The 6,979-nt window shown below is 31.3% G+C and overlaps 1 long non-coding RNA gene across 6 annotated transcripts; it reads left to right on the top strand.

Moving 5' to 3' along the window:
• Positions 1-4,378: 4,378 nt before the first annotated feature.
• Positions 4,379-6,921, top strand: LOC139824769 (uncharacterized). Of its 6 annotated transcripts, none has more exons than XR_011735275.1 (4): positions 4,379-4,818; positions 4,950-5,918; positions 6,192-6,281; positions 6,370-6,921. It is a non-coding gene; the product is annotated as an uncharacterized lncRNA (long non-coding RNA). The 6 variants fall into 6 exon arrangements; XR_011735274.1 differs by having other exon boundaries at positions 4,379-5,223; positions 5,439-5,918; XR_011735273.1 differs by having other exon boundaries at positions 4,379-5,223; positions 5,420-5,918.
• Positions 6,922-6,979: the final 58 nt, after the last annotated feature.

Genomic DNA, 6,979 nt, shown 5'->3' with positions numbered 1-6,979 from the left:
AGGAATACGTTGATATCAACCTATACATTTGTATGAATAATTGAGAGTTAGGATGATCGTTGGAACCACAACAACTTCGCATCATCCCAAAAAATCTCTGCAAAAACAATTACAAAAATTATTACAAGTTTTATTAATATTTGAACAAAAATAATATTTCTTTAAAATTAAAAATAAATATACCTCTAAATTATCTTGATTTAATCTTGCTGTCATTAAATATTTAAATCCGCATTTATCAATTAAAAAAGAACAAATCTCAAGAGTAGCTTTCAGAGAAATTTTTAAACCGTAACAAGTTTGTTGAGTTATAAAACTATAATTCATTTTTTTAGCTTCTTTTTCCCATTGAATCAAAAAATTTAAAAAATCCTCGATATTCTGAGAAATTTAAACATGTGTACATACATAATTATACAAAAAAACGTAAATTAATAAAACTTAAATCAATTAAAATTATACAGAATTTAACATTAAATGTCACAATCACTGCATTATAAAGTTTTTTTCTAATGTTAATATATAATACCTTATACATTTCGTTATCTGGTCGTAACAAATTTTTAAAAGTGCGACTATTCATGGCAGTAATTAACGCATTCACTCTTTTGCAGAACTTAATTGATCCATCAGCATCATTTAAATTATGATGAATATTTGCTTCTTTAAATAGTTGCATGGTAGGTGCCACATTGAAAAACTATTTGCATAAATAAAATTGTTTAAGCACATTTGATCTTAATATATATATATATATATATATATATATATATATATATATATAAAATAAAATAATATATATGTAAAATATATATATCTATATCTATATATTACTTTATTATATTATAAAATGTAAATATGATAAAGTTTACTAACACAACAAAATTATATATGATAAATAATAAATATTTAATTTACATACTCGAAATGCCATAGCAACGTTCATTTTTTGATAATACTTAGGTTTGATATGGTGTTCATCCAAATGATAACTAGATTTTAGATTAAAACCGCAAGGATTTTCAATGGCAAGTATTGCATACCAATGTTTTAATGAAACTACACCATCCGGAGTCTGTATATAATATAAAGAATATATCGAGATCTCAACATCTCAGGTACTCACAACCCATCGCGTCGCGTAAAAGAGTCACGGTCGGTCTCGCTCCGCGTATACTTGGCGCGAGACACTACCGTGTCTCTTGATAAAATTATTAATTTTATTTTATAATTTACATTTTTAATTATTAAACAATTAAAAAAAATGTACGTATTATAAAATTAAACCTTTTAATTTTTACTTCTTTTGATACAAAACCAATTTTTAAACTTACCCAAATTCCTGCGTACCGATCAAATTGAGAAAAATAATTTCGAAAACATTTTATCAAATGTGGAAAATCAGAAATGAACCATAAGCGTCTTTCTATGTCCACAATATGCTGTATGCTAACACATTCTTCAGTTACTCCGAATAGGTTCCACATAGATCTGTTCCATGATGCTCCATCTGATACTACAGCATCTACTTTCAACCCCGATTGTTCTGTTAAAATTATGCATTCAATAATAATTTTATGTAAGATTGATGCACTTGCACTGCCAACGCTCAAGAAACAAGCTAAAGATTGAACCCATGTTCCTTTAAAGGGCTGAAACATGAGAACTAATGCATGGTCTCCTTTTTTTTTCTTTTGTTCTTCTGAAGTATATTGCCCTAAATCAACAAAGCCTTCAACTTTGAAATCTGTGCGGTTAAAATATAAAGTTTTCGATAATTTCATTTCATCTAACAATAAAACACCTACAAAAATTAGTTTAGGTTATTAAAATATATAAAATTTATCGATATATAACATTAATAGTGCATTTCTTCTATAATTACTCAGTTACAGACATTTTATAATAAAAAAGTAATGTTTCATAAAAAAACAATGGTTTTTGTTTAACAAATTTAATTTTTTAAATCAATTATATATATATATATATATATATATATATATAAGCATACCTCGCACATCATTTGATTCCATGTTTACTGTTTTCTTTTTTAACATTTCAAATGTGCTCATTTGAAAACCATAACTGCCTTTAATAATTTTAATGTAACGATTTAGCGTGTCAATTGTAGGCAGTGTTAGAATATTATGAGATCTCAAATGATTGTACGTTTTTGTACTTTTAATTCGAAGCAAAATGCATTCGTATATCCATGCGTTCAAATATCTTATACCTTTCTTACTTTTTAACTTTGCTGCTGCAAAACAAGCTTTAACTGCCAGTTGTTGCTTTTCAGGTAATTTCAAAATAGCTTGTTGCATGTACTTTCAGCACATTTATTTTTTAAATGTGTTATTTTGTAGCATAATTTTGTAACCTGTACAAAAATATATCAAGTTAAACGATGAATTTAATGTATATGTGTGTGTCAACTGTAATTTGTTCTTTATAAATAACAAAGAAATATATTCCATACTTTATTTCGAAGTCTCTTTTCCCTACGTTTACAATATAAATTCGATAATTTAAACTTTTGGTTTTTATTTTTTAATTTTTCAGTTTGTATTAAATGTTTTTCTTTGTAACATTTTCCACGTTTTTTTACAATTGAAACATTTCAATTTTTCTCCTTTTCTGTGCTGTTTTTTAAATACAAAACCTTTACAATTTGTAATTCTGTAATTTTAACACTTAATTTAACACATTGTAACTATAAACAAGAAAACTTTTTAAAGAACTAAAAATATTAATATTTTTTGAAAACTTAAATTAAATTTTAATTATTTCTAATAAAATAGAAAAATATAATTTAATGTACAAACTTGTTTTCACTCTTAACTTCTTCGCAAGGAAATACATTTTCCAATTTCTATAAAATTTGTTTAATTTCTTGTATGTTGTGAACCATTTTAATATCAAAAGAAACTTCTTTCTCTCTAATAAATACCTGTTTTAAACATTAATAATATTTTAATAAAGTATGGATGTAAATATTTTTATACCAATAATAGTGTTACTTTATTATTCTTTCATTATTCTTACTTGTATTTGCATATTTGCTTTAACGATGACACGTCTTAAAATACTCGACAAATCAATTGTCCAACATGTCCACATCATGTATGTATCAGTAATATTTGCAAACCAATGAGCTGTAGGAAGTTCTATGTTTCTTCCAATATTGATATTTTCAATAGAAAACTTAGGCACAGTTTCTTTTAATGATGTAACAGATTTATCTTTTATTATTTGTGATTTATTTATCTCATGCGATGTGGAAAGAATTGGCTCTTCCATTGAATTTAAATTTGTTTCTATATTTTCACAATGAGTTACAGATTTTTCATAAGACATAATTTGACAGTTATTATGTTCTATTTGTTGAAAACATGATATCTTTTCTATTTGAAAAATTGAAGGAATTGCTCCTTCTTTTAATTTTGGTTTTTGCCTTTTCACGTATATAACTGTTCCATCTTTTTGTAAAAATGCATCTTTCTTAATAATATCTTCGGACTTGAAGTGCAACTCACAAATTCTACTACTTTTTTTTATTTGTACATTTTTTGTACACATAATATTGTACCATGAGATAAACATATCATTCTATAAAAAAAATTAAATTTTTGTTTTGAAATAAAATAAATAATATAAAAGGCATGTTTGTTTATTACTGACAGTTCATTGCCAGTACTGTAAATCTATAGTTTATGTCATGCACATTATAGATTTTCAGTACTGACAGTGAACTGTCAGTAATAAACGAATATGCTTAAAGTAAATATACTCTTAAGCTTACAGCACACAATGCTATTTTGTGTGCTTTATTACTTGCCGGCTCCTGTGCTAGCGAATCAATAGACAGAGTTGATAATCATTTTGTCTGCCAATTCGCTAGCACAAGAGCTTGCAGGCAATTTAGCAGGCAAAAAAGCATCGTGTGTGCTATAGGCTTCATTGTTTTTTATTCTAACTGTAGAAAAAACTTGAAACAAAGTACTTCTTTGAATATAAATACTTACTGTACGAGGTGTAAACAAACTTTTCTTTTTGTCTCCTTTTCTGCCTCCTCTGCTGCTGCATCCTTTAACGCAACAGGCCATTTTTTTCAGAATTTACTTTATCTATAATGTAATCAAAATTAAGAGCATTAAACTTGAGACATCTAAAGTAAAACATCTATTATGAGTAAAAAGTTGAAAATATTAATACAGCAAAAATATAGTATTTATATTAATGTGTGTTTGGACTTAGAAAATATACAAAATCTAATTATTAATAACAAAAAAAATATTGCTCAAAGTTAAATATTAATAATTACTTAATTTAATTTACATGGAAATAATTTTAGGTTATAAAAGCTTCTTCTTCCTTACCTCTTAACGAAGCTGGCACTTGATCTCTGTCACACAAGATGACACAATACGGCCTGATACGGCCACAATTTTTAAGTCCTTTTGGGACGAATTGACCAAATGCGATTGCATCAGTAACCTTTACAAATCAACAGATTCACACATTGCACATTGCACATATAAAACCTGTTCGTTTTCGTTACACTTTTGAACTAGTGCAAGCAAGTGCAAGTGCAATAGGTTAGAATGAAACAAATATACTTTTCTCTCGTTCTAACTTATTGGTGGAAAGATGGCGACGAAATGTTGCAAGTTATTCCGTTCAGCGAACCTCCCCTCTACACGGAACATTTTTCGTGACCATCTTTTGCTTCTCGACACTATCTAGTCATGTCTCCTTATACTACTTCATGGTTGCAGGCTTGAGGCTCGTGCGTGCAGCCCGGCGAGCGTTCATTCTCGTGTACGTCCTCCTCGACAGATCGTGTATTACATTCTTTGTTGCGTCGCACGTTGTCGCAGTTTATCTTTGTAATACTTCTTGTGTTAATGAGTTGTAGATTAACCGAACAATAATTTCTGTCGGACGAGAAGGGCGAGCCTGTGAACGGCCTTATTACATTCAACAACGAGTATCTACCTTTTATACGCGAGAGCTGCTGAGAGAGACGGACAAGGAACGACGCATCAGGAAAGTTCTGGAACATCCTTTCGAGCTCGGTAGAAGCTACCATTCTCCGCAAACGAGAGAGTGCCCTGGCAGGCTTGGTTGAGCCACCATTATCTGAAAACGAGAGAGTGTACTAGTGAGCTTGGTCGCGATGACCACCCATTAGAGAACGTATTCACTAGTATCGACAGTACTCAGGTAACAAAACAAGAGAGAGAGAGAGAGAGAGAGAGAGAGAGATTGATTGATTGATAGATTTATTATGCCCGAGCAATGGCTAAGGGGCAAAAGTGTATAAATGTAGTTATAAACATAATTATAAGCTCTCAACAAAATATAACGTAAGATAAACATATTATACTAATTCTAACGAAACTTAAAACTAACAAAATAGTACCGCTTGAACACAATAGAAAGGGAGGAGACCGATCACTCAGACTCTGACAAAAGCAAAAACTCGCGAAGAAGACTTTTAAAAGATGCTATAGATTCCGCCGATGTGACTGTGCTAGGAAGTGAATGCCAAAAATAAACAGCGGAAAGATGGAATAAATTTCTGTAAGCCACTGTTCTGTGAGCAGGAATATGGAAAGTTTGAACAGATAATTCAGCAAGACGATTAGATCGCTTGAGTGATGGATCAGGAAAGGTGAAAAGCTCAGACAAATAGGTGGGCGAACGCATGTGTAGAATACGATACATCTGGCAACCGAGAAAATAATGCCGTCTATTCTCAACAGAAAGCCATCCCAGTTGTCGTCTATACGGTGTGATATGGTCATCACGCCTAATATCGAAAATAAATCGAATACAACAGTTAACAAGTCTTTGCAATTTGATGTTTAATTCTTTGGTCAGGCCATGATATACGAGACAGCAGTAATCAATGTGAGGTAAAATTAATGTTGTAACAAGTTTGATTCTAAGCTGTTTGGAAAGAGAGTTCTTGTTGAACTTCAATTTGTTCAACGCATGATGAACTCTCTGTGAGATAAGCGAGATGTGTCTCGTCCATGATAGATTAGATGTAAAAATAACACCTAAATTTCTTACCTCGCAAACGAATGGTAAAGGCGTGCTGTTTACAACAATGGGTGGAAGACGACTGATATCAATACTACTTATGTGCGCTTGACTGCCAAATATAATGACCTTGGATTTTGCAGGGTTAAGCATGAGACCGTTAGACGTAGCATAGTCAAAAATGGCATTAGCATCCAACGAAATTAATTCCAATGCACGTAAGATGTTGGAAGGTAAGCATGAATAATAAATTTGAATGTCATCAGCAAAGATCATATGCATCACATAACGTAATATTTTATATATATCGTTGATGAAAAGTAAAAACAAGAGAGGACCAAGTACAGAGCCCTGTGGGACTCCTGATGAAGTAAACAGCCATTCCGAAAGATTACCAGTGTCATCAATAACCGCTTGAGAACGACCTGTTAAGTACGAAAAAAATCCAATTGAGGACAGCAACTGAGAATCCAAGTTCTTTAAGCTTGATGAGCAACAGCAAATGGGGAACTGTATCAAACGCTTTACTAAAGTCGAAGAGTATCATGATGGTGATTAATCCATCATCAATGCCCTGTTTAATATCATTACTCACACGTAACAGTGCTGACTGTGTGTTATAGCCCACACGATATGCAGATTGTCTGGGATTTAAGATGTCATGATCATGTAAGTAATCAAGAATTTGAGAAGCTACAATCTTCTCACATAATTTAGAAAGTTCAGACAGGTTTGCAATCGGTCTCGTGTCAGACGGTGATAGAGGTGTTCGAATTTTTGAGAGTGGACGAATGTAGGCTTTTTTCCATTCAGACGGAAACACAGAAGTGTCCAGAGATCGATTCATCATGGATGTTATTAAAGGCAGAGAGAGAGAGAGAGAGAGAGAGAGAGAGAGAGAGAGAGAGAGAGAGAGAGAGAGAGAGAGATT

The sequence above is a fragment of the Temnothorax longispinosus genome, unplaced genomic scaffold (assembly GCF_030848805.1).
Source record: "Temnothorax longispinosus isolate EJ_2023e unplaced genomic scaffold, Tlon_JGU_v1 HiC_scaffold_560, whole genome shotgun sequence".
NCBI classification, from domain to species: Eukaryota; Metazoa; Arthropoda; class Insecta; order Hymenoptera; family Formicidae; genus Temnothorax; species Temnothorax longispinosus.
Note: the sequence above shows the minus strand (reverse complement) of the source record. Positions and strands in the feature narration are given on the sequence as shown.